This window comes from Ammospiza nelsoni, chromosome 12 (genome assembly GCF_027579445.1).
Source record: "Ammospiza nelsoni isolate bAmmNel1 chromosome 12, bAmmNel1.pri, whole genome shotgun sequence".
Lineage (NCBI taxonomy): Eukaryota > Metazoa > Chordata > Aves > Passeriformes > Passerellidae > Ammospiza > Ammospiza nelsoni.
In genome coordinates this window covers 18,887,284-18,904,819 of record NC_080644.1, presented here as the reverse complement: position 1 = coordinate 18,904,819, position 17,536 = coordinate 18,887,284, and positions in this window count along the sequence as shown.

Below are 17,536 nucleotides of genomic sequence, written 5' to 3'. Positions count from 1 at the left end.
TCATGTGATTGGAAAAGTCTGGAAAGTGGTAAGGTACTGTTTCCTATCAGGTGGCAAGCTGCGCACACAATCCCAGTGTTGTACAGCTTCCTTCTTCACCTTTCCGATGCTGCCGCTCTCTCCGGCTCCCGGAGCCGAAGAAGCGGCTTCTTCGCGCAAAGGCGATTGTACCGCTCACAGTGCTCTCTTAGCGCGGCTTCTGCCGAAAGAAGCCCAGGAGCGGTGCTTAGCTCCGGAGAGCATCGTACCTTCGTCTTTAGCGTCTTTTGTGGTCTACATCCTAGCAGAAAGCTTTTCCACTCTGTCTGGCAAGGAAAACATGCGCCAGCACAGAAAACATCTCCCATCGTGTTCTGGACGTTGCACGGAGGTCTGCCAAGTGTTTGAAAGAAACAAAGAAAAGTTGTCCAAAACAGCTTCCAATCGAATATTCATGTGATTGGAAACGTCAGGAAAGTGTAAGGTACTGTTTTCTATCAGTTGGCAAGCTGCGCACACAATCCCAGTGTTGTACAGCTTCCTTCTTCACCTTTCCGATGCTGCCGCTCTCTCCGGCTCCCGGAGCCGAAGAAGCGGCTTCTTCGCGCAAAGACGATTGTACCGCTCACAGTGCTCTCTTAGCGCCGCTTCTGCCGAAAGAAGCCCGGGAGCGGTGCTTAGCTCCGGAGAGCCTCGTACCTTCGACTTTAGCGTCTTTTGTGGTCTACATCCTTGCAGAAAGCTTTTCCACTCTGTCTGGCAAGGAAAACCTGCGCCAGCACAGAAAACATCTCCCATCGTGTTCTGGACGTTGTACGGAGGTCTGCCAAGTGTTTGCATAAAGAAATGAAAAGTTGTCCAAATAACTTCCTATCGAATGTTCATGTGATTGGAAAAGTCAGGAAAGTGGTAAGGTACTGTTTTCTATCAGTTGGCAAGCTGCGCACACAATCCCAGTGTTGTACAGCTTCCTTCTTCACCTTTCCGATGCTGCCGCTCTCTCCGGCTCCCGGAGCCGAAGAAGCGGCTTCTTCGCGCAAAGACGATTGTACCGCTCACAGTGCTCTCTTAGCGCCGCTTCTGCCGAAAGAAGCCCGGGAGCGGCGCTTAACTCCGGAGAGCATCGTACCTTCGTCTTTAGCGTCTTTTGTGGTCTACATCCTAGCAGAAAGCTTTTCCACTCTGTCTGGCAAGGAAAACCTGCGCCAGCACAGAAAACATCTCCCATCGTGTTCTGGACGTTGTACGGATGTCTGCCAAGTGTTTGAAAGAAACAAAGAAAAGTTGTCCAAAACAGCTTCCAATCGAATGTTCATGTGATTGGAAAAGTCAGGAAAGTGGTAAGGTACTGTTTTCTATCAGTTGGCAAGCTGCGCACACAATCCCAGTGTTGTACAGCTTCCTTCTTCACCTTTCCGATGCTGCCGCTCTCTCCGGCTCCCGGAGCCGAAGAAGCGGCTTCTTCGCGCAAAGACGATTGTACCGCTCACAGTGCTCTCTTAGCGCCGCTTCTGCCGAAAGAAGCCCGGGAGCGGTGCTTAGCTCCGGAGAGCATCGTACCTTCGTCTTTAGCGTCTTTTGTGGTCTACATCCTAGCAGAAAGCTTTTCCACTCTGTCTGGCAAGGAAAACATGCGCCAGCACAGAAAACATCTCCCATCGTGTTCTGGACGTTGTACGGAGGTCTGCCAAGTGTTTGACAAGAAGAGAAGAAATGTTGTCCAAAACAGCTTCCAATCGAATATTCATGTGATTGGAAAAGTCAGGAAAGTGGTAAGGTACTGTTTTCTATCAGTTGGCAAGCTGCGCACACAATCCCAGTGTTGTACAGCTTCCTTCTTCACCTTTCCGATGCTGCCGCTCTCTCCGGCTCCCGGAGCCGAAGAAGCGGCTTCTTCGCGCAAAGACGCTTGTACCGCTCACAGTGCTCTCTTAGCGCGGCTTCTGCCGAAAGAAGCCCGGGAGCGGCGCTTAACTCCGGAGAGCATCGTCCCTTCGTCTTTAGCGTCTTTTGTGGTCTACATCCTAGCAGAAAGCTTTTCCACTCTGTCTGGCAAGGAAAACCTGCGCCAGCACAGAAAACATCTCCCATCGTGTTCTGGACGTTGTACGGATGTCTGCCAAGTGTTTGAAAGAAACAAAGAAAAGTTGTCCAAAACAGCTTCCAATCGAATATTCATGTGATTGGAAACGTCAGGAAAGTGGTTAGGTACTGTTTTCTATCAGTTGGCAAGCTGCGCACACAATCCCAGTGTTGTACAGCTTCCTTCTTCACCTTTGCGATGCTGCCGCTCTCTCCGGCTCCCGGAGCCGAAGAAGCGGCTTCTTCGCGCAAAGACGATTGTACCGCTCACAGTGCTCTCTTAGCGCCGCTTCTGCCGAAAGAAGCCCGGGAGCGGTGCTTAGCTCCGGAGAGCCTCGTACCTTCGTCTTTAGCGTCTCTTGTGGTCTACATCCTAGCAGAAAGCTTTTCCACTCAGTCTGGCAAGGAAAACCTGCGCCAGCGCAGAAAACATCTCCCATCGTGTTCTGGACGTTGCACGGAGGTCTGCCAAGTGTTTGCATAAAGAAATGAAAAGTTGTCCAAAATAACTTCCTATCAAATGTTCATGTGATTCGAAAAGTCTGGAAAGTGGTAAGGTACTGTTTCCTATCAGTTGGCAAGCTGCGCACACAATCCCAGTGTTGTACAGCTTCCTTCTTCACCTTTCCGATGCTGCCGCTCTCTCCGGCTCCCGGAGCCGAAGAAGCGGCTTCTTCGCGCAAAGGCGATTGTACCGCTCACAGTGCTCTCTTAGCGCCGCTTCTGCCGAAAGAAGCCCGGGAGCGGTGCTTAGCTCCGGAGAGCATCGTACCTTCGTCTTTAGCGTCTTTTGTGGTCTACATCCTAACAGAAAGCTTTTCCACTCTGTCTGGCAAGGAAAACATGCGCCAGCACAGAAAACATCTCCCATCGTGTTCTGGACGTTGCACGGAGGTCTGCCAAGTGTTTGAAAGAAACAAAGAAAAGTTGTCCAAAACAGCTTCCAATCGAATATTCATGTGATTGGAAACGTCAGGAAAGTGTAAGGTACTGTTTTCTATCAGTTGGCAAGCTGCGCACACAATCCCAGTGTTGTACAGCTTCCTTCTTCACCTTTCCGATGCTGCCGCTCTCTCCGGCTCCCGGAGCCGAAGAAGCGGCTTCTTCGCGCAAAGACGATTGTACCGCTCACAGTGCTCTCTTAGCGCCGCTTCTGCCGAAAGAAGCCCGGGAGCGGTGCTTAGCTCCGGAGAGCCTCGTACCTTCGACTTTAGCGTCTTTTGTGGTCTACATCCTTGCAGAAAGCTTTTCCACTCAGTCTGGCAAGGAAAACCTGCGCCAGCGCAGAAAATATCTCCCATCGTGTTCTGGACGTTGCACGGAGGTCTGCCAAGTGTTTGCATAAAGAAATGAAAAGTTGTCCAAAATAACTTCCTATCGAATGTTCATGTGATTCGAAAAGTCTGGAAAGTGGTAAGGTACTGTTTCCTATCAGTTGGCAAGCTGCGCACACAATCCCAGTGTTGTACAGCTTCCTTCTTCACCTTTCCGATGCTGCCGCTCTCTCCGGCTCCCGGAGCCGAAGAAGCGGCTTCTTCGCGCAAAGGCGATTGTACCGCTCACAGTGCTCTCTTAGCGCCGCTTCTGCCGAAAGAAGCCCGGGAGCGGTGCTTAGCTCCGGAGAGCATCGTACCTTCGTCTTTAGCGTCTTTTGTGGTCTACATCCTAGCAGAAAGCTTTTCCACTCTGTCTGGCAAGGAAAACATGCGCCAGCACAGAAAACATCTCCCATCGTGTTCTGGACGTTGTACGGAGGTCTGCCAAGTGTTTGACAAGAAGAGAAGAAATGTTGTCCAAAACAGCTTCCAATCGAATATTCATGTGATTGGAAAAGTCAGGAAAGTGGTAAGGTACTGTTTTCTATCAGTTGGCAAGCTGCGCACACAATCCCAGTGTTGTACAGCTTCCTTCTTCACCTTTCCGATGCTGCCGCTCTCTCCGGCTCCCGGAGCCGAAGAAGCGGCTTCTTCGCGCAAAGACGCTTGTACCGCTCACAGTGCTCTCTTAGCGCGGCTTCTGCCGAAAGAAGCCCGGGAGCGGCGCTTAACTCCGGAGAGCATCGTCCCTTCGTCTTTAGCGTCTTTTGTGGTCTACATCCTAGCAGAAAGCTTTTCCACTCTGTCTGGCAAGGAAAACCTGCGTCAGCACAGAAAACATCTCCCATCGTGTTCTGGACGTTGTACGGATGTCTGCCAAGTGTTTGAAAGAAACAAAGAAAAGTTGTCCAAAACAGCTTCCAATCGAATATTCATGTGATTGGAAACGTCAGGAAAGTGGTTAGGTACTGTTTTCTATCAGTTGGCAAGCTGCGCACACAATCCCAGTGTTGTACAGCTTCCTTCTTCACCTTTCCGATGCTGCCGCTCTCTCCGGCTCCCGGAGCCGAAGAAGCGGCTTCTTCGCGCAAAGACGATTGTACCGCTCACAGTGCTCTCTTAGCGCCGCTTCTGCCGAAAGAAGCCCGGGAGCGGTGCTTAGCTCCGGAGAGCCTCGTACCTTCGTCTTTAGCGTCTTTTGTGGTCTACATCCTAGCAGAAAGCTTTTCCACTCAGTCTGGCAAGGAAAACCTGCGCCAGCGCAGAAAACATCTCCCATCGTGTTCTGGACGTTGCACGGAGGTCTGCCAAGTGTTTGCATAAAGAAATGAAAAGTTGTCCAAAATAACTTCCTATCGAATGTTCATGTGATTCGAAAAGTCTGGAAAGTGGTAAGGTACTGTTTCCTATCAGTTGGCAAGCTGCGCACACAATCCCAGTGTTGTACAGCTTCCTTCTTCACCTTTCCGATGCTGCCGCTCTCTCCGGCTCCCGGAGCCGAAGAAGCGGCTTCTTCGCGCAAAGGCGATTGTACCGCTCACAGTGCTCTCTTAGCGCCGCTTCTGCCGAAAGAAGCCCGGGAGCGGTGCTTAGCTCCGGAGAGCATCGTACCTTCGTCTTTAGCGTCTTTTGTGGTCTACATCCTAACAGAAAGCTTTTCCACTCTGTCTGGCAAGGAAAACATGCGCCAGCACAGAAAACATCTCCCATCGTGTTCTGGACGTTGCACGGAGGTCTGCCAAGTGTTTGAAAGAAACAAAGAAAAGTTGTCCAAAACAGCTTCCAATCGAATATTCATGTGATTGGAAACGTCAGGAAAGTGTAAGGTACTGTTTTCTATCAGTTGGCAAGCTGCGCACACAATCCCAGTGTTGTACAGCTTCCTTCTTCACCTTTCCGATGCTGCCGCTCTCTCCGGCTCCCGGAGCCGAAGAAGCGGCTTCTTCGCGCAAAGACGATTGTACCGCTCACAGTGCTCTCTTAGCGCCGCTTCTGCCGAAAGAAGCCCGGGAGCGGCGCTTAGCTCCGGAGAGCATCGTACCTTCGTCTTTAGCGTCTTTTGTGGTCTACATCCTAGCAGAAAGCTTTTCCACTCTGTCTGGCAAGGAAAACATGCGCCAGCACAGAAAACATCTCCCATCGTGTTCTGGACGTTGCACGGAGGTCTGCCAAGTGTTTGAAAGAAACAAAGAAAAGTTGTCCAAAACAGCTTCCAATCGAATATTCATGTGATTGGAAAAGTCAGGAAAGTGGTAAGGTACTGTTTTCTATCAGTTGGCAAGCTGCGCACACAATCCCAGTGTTGTACAGCTTCCTTCTTCACCTTTCCGATGCTGCCGCTCTCTCCGGCTCCCGGAGCCGAAGAAGCGGCTTCTTCGCGCAAAGACGATTGTACCGCTCACAGTGCTCTCTTAGCGCCGCTTCTGCCGAAAGAAGCCCGGGAGCGGTGCTTAGCTCCGGAGAGCCTCGTACCTTCGTCTTTAGCGTCTCTTGTGGTCTACATCCTAGCAGAAAGCTTTTCCACTCAGTCTGGCAAGGAAAACATTCGCCAGCGCAGAAAACATCTCCCATCGTGTTCTGGACGTTGCACGGAGGTCTGCCAAGTGTTTGCATAAAGAAATGAAAAGTTGTCCAAAATAACTTCCTATCGAATGTTCATGTGATTGGAAAAGTCAGGAAAGTGGTAAGGTACTGTTTTCTATCAGTTGGCAAGCTGCGCACACAATCCCAGTGTTGTACAGCTTCCTTCTTCACCTTTCCGATGCTGCCGCTCTCTCCGGCTCCCGGAGCCGAAGAAGCGGCTTCTTCGCGAAAAGGCGATTGTACCGCTCACAGTGCTCTCTTAGCGCCGCTTCTGCCGAAAGAAGCCCGGGAGCGGCGCTTAACTCCGGAGAGCATCGTCCCTTCGTCTTTAGCGTCTTTTGTGGTCTACATCCTAGCAGAAAGCTTTTCCACTCTGTCTGGCAAGGAAAACATGCGCCAGCACAGAAAACATCTCCCATCGTGTTCTGGACGTTGTACGGAGGTCTGCCAAGTGTTTGAAAGAAACAAAGAAAAGTTGTCCAAAATAACTTCCTATCGAATGTTCATGTGATTGGAAAAGTCTGGAAAGTGGTAAGGTACTGTTTTCTATCAGTTGGCAAGCTGCGCACACAATCCCAGTGTTGTACAGCTTCCTTCTTCACCTTTCCGATGCTGCCGCTCTCTCCGGCTCCCGGAGCCGAAGAAGCGGCTTCTTCGCGCAAAGGCGATTGTACCGCTCACAGTGCTCTCTTAGCGCCGCTTCTGCCGAAAGAAGCCCGGGAGCGGTGCTTAGCTCCGGAGAGCATCGTACCTTCGTCTTTAGCGTCTTTTGTGGTCTACATCCTAGCAGAAAGCTTTTCCACTCTGTCTGGCAAGGAAAACCTGCGCCAGCACAGAAAACATCTCCCATCGTGTTCTGGACGTTGTACGGAGGTCTGCCAAGTGTTTGACAAGAAGAGAAGAAATGTTGTCCAAAACAGCTTCCAATCGAATATTCATGTGATTGGAAAAGTCAGGAAAGTGGTAAGGTACTGTTTTCTATCAGTTGGCAAGCTGCGCACACAATCCCAGTGTTGTACAGCTTCCTTCTTCACCTTTCCGATGCTGCCGCTCTCTCCGGCTCCCGGAGCCGAAGAAGCGGCTTCTTCGCGCAAAGACGCTTGTACCGCTCACAGTGCTCTCTTAGCGCGGCTTCTGCCGAAAGAAGCCCGGGAGCGGCGCTTAACTCCGGAGAGCATCGTCCCTTCGTCTTTAGCGTCTTTTGTGGTCTACATCCTAGCAGAAAACTTTTCCACTCAGTCTGGCAAGGAAAACCTGCGCCAGCACAGAAAACATCTCCCATCGTGTTCTGGACGTTGTACGGAGGTCTGCCAAGTGTTTGAAATAAACAAAGAAAAGTTGTCCAAAAGAGCTTCCAATCGAATATTCCTGTGATTGGAAATGTCAGGAAAGTGTAAGGTACTGTTTTCTATCAGTTGGCAAGCTGCGCACACAATCCCAGTGTTGTACAGCTTCCTTCTTCACCTTTCCGATGCTGCCGCTCTCTCCGGCTCCCGGAGCCGAAGAAGCGGCTTCTTCGCGCAAAGACGATTGTACCGCTCACAGTGCTCTCTTAGCGCCGCTTCTGCCGAAAGAAGCCCGGGAGCGGCGCTTAGCTCCGGAGAGCATCGTCCCTTCGTCTTTAGCGTCTTTTGTGGTCTACATCCTAGCAGAAAGCTTTTCCACTCTGTCTGGCAAGGAAAACATGCGCGAGCACAGAAAACATCTCCCATCGTGTTCTGGACGTTGCACGGAGGTCTGCCAAGTGTTTGAAAGAAACAATAAAAAAGTTGTCCAAAATAACTTCCTATCGAATGTTCATGTGATTGGAAAAGTCAGGAAAGTGGTAAGGTACTGTTTTCTATCAGTTGGCAAGCTGCGCACACAATCCCAGTGTTGTACAGCTTCCTTCTTCACCTTTCCGATGCTGCCGCTCTCTCCGGCTCCCGGAGCCGAAGAAGCGGCTTCTTCGCGCAAAGACGATTGTACAACTCACAGTGCTCTCTTAGCGCCGCTTCTGCCGAAAGAAGCCCGGGAGCGGCGCTTAGCTCCGGAGAGCATCGTACCTTCGTCTTTAGCGTCTTTTGTGGTCTACATCCTAGCAGAAAGCTTTTCCACTCTGTCTGGCAAGGAAAACATGCGCCAGCACAGAAAACATCTCCCATCGTGTTCTGGACGTTGCACGGAGGTCTGCCAAGTGTTTGAAAGAAACAAAGAAAAGTTGTCCAAAACAGCTTCCAATCGAATATTCATGAGATTGGAAAAGTCAGGAAAGTGGTAAGGTACTGTTTTCTATCAGTTGGCAAGCTGCGCACACAATCCCAGTGTTGTACAGCTTCCTTCTTCACCTTTCCGATGCTGCCGCTCTCTCCGGCTCCCGGAGCCGAAGAAGCGGCTTCTTCGCGCAAAGACGATTGTACCGCTCACAGTGCTCTCTTAGCGCCGCTTCTGCCGAAAGAAGCCCGGGAGCGGTGCTTAGCTCCGGAGAGCCTCGTACCTTCGTCTTTAGCGTCTCTTGTGGTCTACATCCTAGCAGAAAGCTTTTCCACTCAGTCTGGCAAGGAAAACATGCGCCAGCGCAGAAAACATCTCCCATCGTGTACTGGACGTTGCACGGAGGTCTGCCAAGTGTTTGCATAAAGAAATGAAAAGTTGTCCAAAATAACTTCCTATCGAATGTTCATGTGATTGGAAAAGTCAGGAAAGTGGTAAGGTACTGTTTTCTATCAGTTGGCAAGCTGCGCACACAATCCCAGTGTTGTACAGCTTCCTTCTTCACCTTTCCGATGCTGCCGCTCTCTCCGGCTCCCGGAGCTGAAGAAGCGGCTTCTTCGCGAAAAGGCGATTGTACCGCTCACAGTGCTCTCTTAGCGCCGCTTCTGCCGAAAGAAGCCCGGGAGCGGCGCTTAGCTCCGGAGAGCATCGTCCCTTCGTCTTTAGCGTCTTTTGTGGTCTACATCCTAGCAGAAAGCTTTTCCACTCTGTCTGACAAGGAAAACATGCGCCAGCACAGAAAACATCTCCCATCGTGTTCTGGATGTTGTACGGAGGTCTGCCAAGTGTTTGAAAGAAACAAAGAAAAGTTGTCCAAAATAACTTCCTATCGAAAGTTCATGTGATTGGAAAAGTCAGGAAAGTGGTAAGGTACTGTTTTCTATCAGTTGGCAAGCTGCGCACACAATCCCAGTGTTGTACAGCTTCCTTCTTCACCTTTCCGATGCTGCCGCTCTCTCCGGCTCCCGGAGCCGAAGAAGCGGCTTCTTCGCGAAAAGGCGATTGTACCGCTCACAGTGCTCTCTTAGCGCCGCTTCTGCCGAAAGAAGCCCGGGAGCGGTGCTTAGCTCCGGAGAGCATCGTACCTTCGTCTTTAGCGTCTTTTGTGGTCTACATCCTAGCAGAAAGCTTTTCCACTCTGTCTGGCAAGGAAAACCTGCGCCAGCACAGAAAACATCTCCCATCGTGTTCTGGACGTTGTACGGAGGTCTGCCAAGTGTTTGACAAGAAGAGAAGAAATGTTGTCCAAAACAGCTTCCAATCGAATATTCATGTGATTGGAAAAGTCAGGAAAGTGGTAAGGTACTGTTTTCTATCAGTTGGCAAGCTGCGCACACAATCCCAGTGTTGTACAGCTTCCTTCTTCACCTTTCCGATGCTGCCGCTATCTCCGCCTCCCGGAGCCGAAGAAGCGGCTTCTTCGCGCAAAGACGCTTGTACCGCTCACAGTGCTCTCTTAGCGCGGCTTCTGCCGAAAGAAGCCCGGGAGCGGCGCTTAACTCCGGAGAGCATCGTCCCTTCGTCTTTAGCGTCTTTTGTGGTCTACATCCTAGCAGAAAGCTTTTCCACTCTGTCTGGCAAGGAAAACCTGCGCCAGCACAGAAAACATCTCCCATCATGTTCTGGACGTTGTACGGAGGTCTGCCAAGTGTTTGAAAGAAACAAAGAAAAGTTGTCCAAAACAGCTTCCAATCGAATATTCATGTGATTGGAAACGTCAGGAAAGTGGTAAGGTACTGTTTTCTATCAGTTGGCAAGCTGCGCACACAATCCCAGTGTTGTACAGCTTCCTTCTTCACCTTTCCGATGCTGCCGCTCTCTCCGGCTCCCGGAGCCGAAGAAGCGGCTTCTTCGCGCAAAGACGATTGTACCGCTCACAGTGCTCTCTTAGCGCCGCTTCTGCCGAAAGAAGCCCGGGAGCGGTGCTTAGCTCCGGAGAGCCTCGTACCTTCGTCTTTAGCGTCTCTTGTGGTCTACATCCTAGCAGAAAGCTTTTCCACTCAGTCTGGCAAGGAAAACATGCGCCAGCGCAGAAAACATCTCCCATCGTGTTCTGGACGTTGCACGGAGGTCTGCCAAGTTTTTGCATAAAGAAATGAAAAGTTGTCCAAAATAACTTCCTATCGAATGTTCATGTGATTGGAAAAGTCAGGAAAGTGGTAAGGTACTGTTTTCTATCAGTTGGCAAGCTGCGCACACAATCCCAGTGTTGTACAGCTTCCTTCTTCACCTTTCCGATGCTGCCGCTCTCTCCGGCTCCCGGAGCCGAAGAAGCGGCTTCTTCGCGCAAAGGCGATTGTACCGCTCACAGTGCTCTCTTAGCGCCGCTTCTGCCGAAAGAAGCCCGGGAGCGGTGCTTAGCTCCGGAGAGCATCGTCCCTTCGTCTTTAGCGTCTTTTGTGGTCTACATCCTAGCAGAAAGCTTTTCCACTCAGTCTGGCAAGGAAAACCTGCGCCAGCACAGAAAACATCTCCCATCGTGTTCTGGACGTTGCACGGAGGTCTGCCAAGTGTTTGCATAAAGAAATGAAAAGTTGTCCAAAATAACTTCCTATCGAATGTTCATGTGATTGGAAAAGTCAGGAAAGTGGTAAGGTACTGTTTTCTATCAGTTGGCAAGCTGCGCACACAATCCCAGTGTTGTACAGCTTCCTTCTTCACCTTTGCGATGCTGCCGCTCTCTCCGGCTCCCGGAGCCGAAGAAGCGGCTTCTTCGCGCAAAGACGATTGTACCGCTCACAGTGCTCTCTTAGCGCCGCTTCTGCCGAAAGAAGCCCGGGAGCGGCGCTTAGCTCCGGAGAGCATCGTCCCTTCGTCTTTATCGTCTTTTGTGGTCTACATCCTAGCAGAAAGCTTTTCCACTCTGTCTGGCAAGGAAAACATGCGCCAGCACAGAAAACATCTCCCATCGTGTTCTGGACGTTGTACGGAGGTCTGCCAAGTGTTTGAAAGAAACAAAGAAAAGTTGTCCAAAACAGCTTCCAATCGAATATTCATGTGATTGGAAAAGTCAGGAAAGTGGTTAGGTACTGTTTTCTATCAGTTGGCAAGCTGCGCACACAATCCCAGTGTTGTACAGCTTCCTTCTTCACCTTTCCGATGCTGCCGCTCTCTCCGGCTCCCGGAGCCGAAGAAGCGGCTTCTTCGCGCAAAGACGATTGTACCGCTCACAGTGCTCTCTTAGCGCCGCTTCTGCCGAAAGAAGCCCGGGAGCGGCGCTTAGCTCCGGAGAGCCTCGTCCCTTCGTCTTTAGCGTCTTTTGTGGTCTACATCCTAGCAGAAAGCTTTTCCACTCAGTCTGGCAAGGAAAACCTGCGCCAGCGCAGAAAACATCTCCCATCGTGTTCTGGACGTTGCACGGAGGTCTGCCAAGTGTTTGCATAAAGAAATGAAAAGTTGTCCAAAATAACTTCCTATCGAATGTTCATGTGATTGGAAAAGTCAGGAAAGTGGTAAGGTACTGTTTTCTATCAGTTGGCAAGCTGCGCACACAATCCCAGTGTTGTACAGCTTCCTTCTTCACCTTTCCGATGCTGCCGCTCTCTCCGGCTCCCGGAGCCGAAGAAGCGGCTTCTTCGCGCAAAGACGATTGTACCGCTCACAGTGCTCTCTTAGCGCCGCTTCTGCCGAAAGAAGCCCGGGAGCGGCGCTTAACTCCGGAGAGCATCGTCCCTTCGTCTTTAGCGTCTTTTGTGGTCTACATCCTAGCAGAAAGCTTTTCCAATCTGTCTGGCAAGGAAAACATGCGCCAGCACAGAAAACATCTCCCATCGTGTTCTGGACGTTGTACGGAGGTCTGCCAAGTGTTTGCATAAAGAAATGAAAAGTTGTCCAAAATAACTTCCTATCGAATGTTCATGTGATTGGAAAAGTCAGGAAAGTGGTAAGGTACTGTTTTCTATCAGTTGGCAAGCTGCGCACACAATCCCAGTGTTGTACAGCTTCCTTCTTCACCTTTCCGATGCTGCCGCTCTCTCCGGCTCCCGGAGCCGAAGAAGCGGCTTCTTCGCGCAAAGACGCTTGTACCGCTCACAGTGCTCTCTTAGCACCGCTTCTGCCGAAAGAAGCCCGGGAGCGGCGCTTAACTCCGGAGAGCATCGTCCCTTCGTCTTTAGCGTCTTTTGTGGTCTACATCCTAGCAGAAAGCTTTTCCACTCTGTCTGGCAAGGAAAACCTGCGCCAGCGCAGAAAACATCTCCCATCGTGTTCTGGACGTTGTACGGAGGTCTGCCAAGTGTTTGAAAGAAACAAAGAAAAGTTGTCCAAAACAGCTTCCAATCGAATATTCATGTGATTGGAAAAGTCAGGAAAGTGGTTAGGTACTGTTTTCTATCAGTTGGCAAGCTGCGCACACAATCCCAGTGTTGTACAGCTTCCTTCTTCACCTTTCCGATGCTGCCGCTCTCTCCGGCTCCCGGAGCCGAAGAAGCGGCTTCTTCGCGCAAAGACGATTGTACCGCTCACAGTGATCTCTTAGCGCCGCTTCTGCCGAAAGAAGCCCGGGAGCGGTGCTTAGCTCCGGAGAGCCTCGTACCTTCGTCTTTAGCGTCTCTTGTGGTCTACATCCTAGCAGAAAGCTTTTCCACTCTGTCTGGCAAGGAAAACATGCGCCAGCGCAGAAAACATCTCCCATCGTGTTCTGGACGTTGCACGGAGGTCTGCCAAGTGTTTGCATAAAGAAATGAAAAGTTGTCCAAAATAACTTCCTATCGAATGTTCATGTGATTGGAAAAGTCAGGAAAGTGGTAAGGTACTGTTTTCTATCAGTTGGCAAGCTGCGCACACAATCCCAGTGTTGTACAGCTTCCTTCTTCACCTTTCCGATGCTGCCGCTCTCTCCGGCTCCCGGAGCCGAAGAAGCGGCTTCTTCGCGCAAAGACGATTGTACCGCTCACAGTGCTCTCTTAGCGCCGCTTCTGCCGAAAGAAGCCCGGGAGCCGCGCTTAACTCCGGAGAGCATCGTCCCTTCGTCTTTAGCGTCTTTTGTGGTCTACATCCTAGCAGAAAGCTTTTCCACTCTGTCTGGCAAGGAAAACATGCGCCAGCACAGAAAACATCTCCCATCGTGTTCTGGACGTTGCACGGAGGTCTGCCAAGTGTTTGCATAAAGAAATGAAAAGTTGTCCAAAATAACTTCCTATCGAATGTTCATGTGATTGGAAAAGTCAGGAAAGTGGTAAGGTACTGTTTTCTATCAGTTGGCAAGCTGCGCACACAATCCCAGTGTTGTACAGCTTCCTTCTTCACCTTTCCGATGCTGCCGCTCTCTCCGGCTCCCGGAGCCGAAGAAGCGGCTTCTTCGCGCAAAGACGATTGTACCGCTCACAGTGCTCTCTTAGCGCCGCTTCTGCCGAATGAAGCCCGGGAGCGGCGCTTAACTCCGGAGAGCATCGTCCCTTCGTCTTTAGCGTCTTTTGTGGTCTACATCCTAGCAGAAAGCTTTTCCACTCTGTCTGGCAAGGAAAACATGCGCCAGCACAGAAAACATCTCCCATCGTGTTCTGGACGTTGTACGGAGGTCTGCCAAGTGTTTGCATAAAGAAACAAAGAAAAGTTGTCCAAAACAGCTTCCAATCGAATATTCATGTGATTGGAAACGTCAGGAAAGTGTAAGGTACTGTTTTCTATCAGTTGGCAAGCTGCGCACACAATCCCAGTGTTGTACAGCTTCCTTCTTCACCTTTCCGATGCTGCCGCTCTCTCCGGCTCCCGGAGCCGAAGAAGCGGCTTCTTCGCGCAAAGACGATTGTACCGCTCACAGTGCTCTCTTAGCGCCGCTTCTGCCGAAAGAAGCCCGGGAGCGGTGCTTAGCTCCGGAGAGCCTCGTACCTTCGTCTTTAGCGTCTCTTGTGGTCTACATCCTAGCAGAAAGCTTTTCCACTCTGTCTGGCAAGGAAAACATGCGCCAGCGCAGAAAACATCTCCCATCGTGTTCTGGACGTTGCACGGAGGTCTGCCAAGTGTTTGCATAAAGAAATGAAAAGTTGTCCAAAATAACTTCCTATCGAATGTTCATGTGATTGGAAAAGTCAGGAAAGTGGTAAGGTACTGTTTTCTATCAGTTGGCAAGCTGCGCACACAATCCCAGTGTTGTACAGCTTCCTTCTTCACCTTTCCGATGCTGCCGCTCTCTCCGGCTCCCGGAGCCGAAGAAGCGGCTTCTTCGCGCAAAGACGGTTGTACCGCTCACAGTGCTCTCTTAGCGCCGCTTCTGCCGAAAGAAGCCCGGGAGCGGCGCTTAACTCCGGAGAGCATCGTACCTTCGTCTTTAGCGTCTTTTGTGGTCTACATCCTAGCAGAAAGCTTTTCCACTCTGTCTGGCAAGGAAAACATGCGCCAGCACAGAAAACATCTCCCATCGTGTTCTGTACGTTGCACGGAGGTCTGCCAAGTGTTTGAAAGAAACAAAGAAAAGTTGTCCAAAACAGCTTCCAATCGAATATTCATGTGATTGGAAAAGTCAGGAAAGTGGTAAGGTACTGTTTTCTATCAGTTGGCAAGCTGCGCACACAATCCCAGTGTTGTACAGCTTCCTTCTTCACCTTTGCGATGCTGCCGCTCTCTCCGGCTCCCGGAGCCGAAGAAGCGGCTTCTTCGCGCAAAGACGATTGTACCGCTCACAGTGCTCTCTTAGCGCCGCTTCTGCCGAAAGAAGCCCGGGAGCGGGGCTTAACTCCGGAGAGCATCGTACCTTCGTCTTTAGCGTCTTTTGTGGTCTACATCCTAGCAGAAAGCTTTTCCACTCTGTCTGGCAAGGAAAACATGCGCCAGCACAGAAAACATCTCCCATCGTGTTCTGTACGTTGCACGGAGGTCTGCCAAGTGTTTGAAAGAAACAAAGAAAAGTTGTCCAAAACAGCTTCCAATCGAATATTCATGTGATTGGAAAAGTCAGGAAAGTGGTAAGGTACTGTTTTCTATCAGTTGGCAAGCTGCGCACACAATCCCAGTGTTGTACAGCTTCCTTCTTCACCTTTGCGATGCTGCCGCTCTCTCCGGCTCCCGGAGCCGAAGAAGCGGCTTCTTCGCGCAAAGACGATTGTACCGCTCACAGTGCTCTCTTAGCGCCGCTTCTGCCGAAAGAAGCCCGGGAGCGGCGCTTAGCTCCGGAGAGCCTCGTCCCTTCGTCTTTAGCGTCTTTTGTGGTCTACATCCTAGCAGAAAGCTTTTCCACTCAGTCTGGCAAGGAAAACCTGCGCCAGCGCAGAAAACATCTCCCATCGTGTTCTGGACGTTGCACGGAGGTCTGCAAAGTGTTTGCATAAAGAAATGAAAAGTTGTCCAAAATAACTTCCTATCGAATGTTCATGTGATTGGAAAAGTCAGGAAAGTGGTAAGGTACTGTTTTCTATCAGTTGGCAAGCTGCGCACACAATCCCAGTGTTGTACAGCTTCCTTCTTCACCTTTCCGATGCTGCCGCTCTCTCCGGCTCCCGGAGCCGAAGAAGCGGCTTCTTCGCGCAAAGGCGATTGTACCGCTCACAGTGCTCTCTTAGCGCCGCTTCTGCCGAAAGAAGCCCGGGAGCGGTGCTTAGCTCCGGAGAGCATCGTACCTTCGTCTTTAGCGTCTTTTGTGGTCTACATCCTAGCAGAAAGCTTTTCCACTCTGTCTGGCAAGGAAAACATGCGCCAGCGCAGAAAACATCTCCCATCGTGTTCTGGACGTTGCACGGAAGTCTGCCAAGTGTTTGCATAAAGAAATGAAAAGTTGTCCAAAATAACTTCCTATCGAATGTTCATGTGATTGGAAAAGTCAGGAAAGTGGTAAGGTACTGTTTTCTATCAGTTGGCAAGCTGCGCACACAATCCCAGTGTTGTACAGCTTCCTTCTTCACCTTTCCGATGCTGCCGCTCTCTCCGGCTCCCGGAGCCGAAGAAGCGGCTTCTTCGCGCAAAGACGATTGTACCGCTCACAGTGCTCTCTTAGCGCGGCTTCTGCCGAAAGAAGCCCGGGAGCGGCGCCTAACTCCGGAGAGCATCGTCCCTTCGTCTTTAGCGTCTTTTGTGGTCTACATCCTAGCAGAAAGCTTTTCCACTCTGTCTGGCAAGGAAAACCTGCGCCAGCACAGAAAACATCTCCCATCGTGTTCTGGACGTTGTACGGATGTCTGCCAAGTGTTTGAAAGAAACAAAGAAAAGTTGTCCAAAACAGCTTCCAATCGAATATTCATGTGATTGGAAACGTCAGGAAAGTGTAAGGTACTGTTTTCTATCAGTTGGCAAGCTGCGCACACAATCCCAGTGTTGTACAGCTTCCTTCTTCACCTTTCCGATGCTGCCGCTCTCTCCGGCTCCCGGAGCCGAAGAAGCGGCTTCTTCGCGCAAAGACGATTGTACCGCTCACAGTGCTCTCTTAGCGCCGCTTCTGCCGAAAGAAGCCCGGGAGCGGTGCTTAGTTCCGGAGAGCCTCGTACCTTCGTCTTTAGCGTCTCTTGTGGTCTACATCCTAGCAGAAAGCTTTTCCACTCTGTCCGGCAAGGAAAACATGCGCCAGCGCAGAAAACATCTCCCATCGTGTTCTGGACGTTGCACGGAGGTCTGCCAAGTGTTTGCATAAAGAAATGAAAAGTTGTCCAAAATAACTTCCTATCGAATGTTCATGTGATTGGAAAAGTCAGGAAAGTGGTAAGGTACTGTTTTCTATCATTTGGCAAGCTGCGCACACAATCCCAGTGTTGTACAGCTTCCTTCTTCACCTTTCCGATGCTGCCGCTCTCTCCGGCTCCCGGAGCCGAAGAAGCGGCTTCTTCGCGCAAAGACGGTTGTACCGCTCACAGTGCTCTCTTAGCGCCGCTTCTGCCGAAAGAAGCCCGGGAGCGGCGCTTAACTCCGGAGAGCATCGTACCTTCGTCTTTAGCGTCTTTTGTGGTCTACATCCTAGCAGAAAGCTTTTCCACTCTGTCTGGCAAGGAAAACATGCGCCAGCGCAGAAAACATCTCCCATCGTGTTCTGGACGTTGCACGGAGGTCTGCCAAGTGTTTGCATAAAGAAATGAAAAGTTGTCCAAAATAACTTCCTATCGAATGTTCATGTGATTGGAAAAGTCAGGAAAGTGGTAAGGTACTGTTTTCTATCAGTTGGCAAGCTGCGCACACAATCCCAGTGTTGTACAGCTTCCTTCTTCACCTTTCCGATGCTGCCGCTCTCTCCGGCTCCCGGAGCCGAAGAAGCGGCTTCTTCGCGCAAAGACGATTGTACCGCTCACAGTGCTCTCTTAGCGCCGCTTCTGCCGAAAGAAGCCCGTGAGCGGCGCTTAACTCCGGAGAGCATCGTCCCTTCGTCTTTAGCGTCTTTTGTGGTCTACAACCTAGCAGAAAGCTTT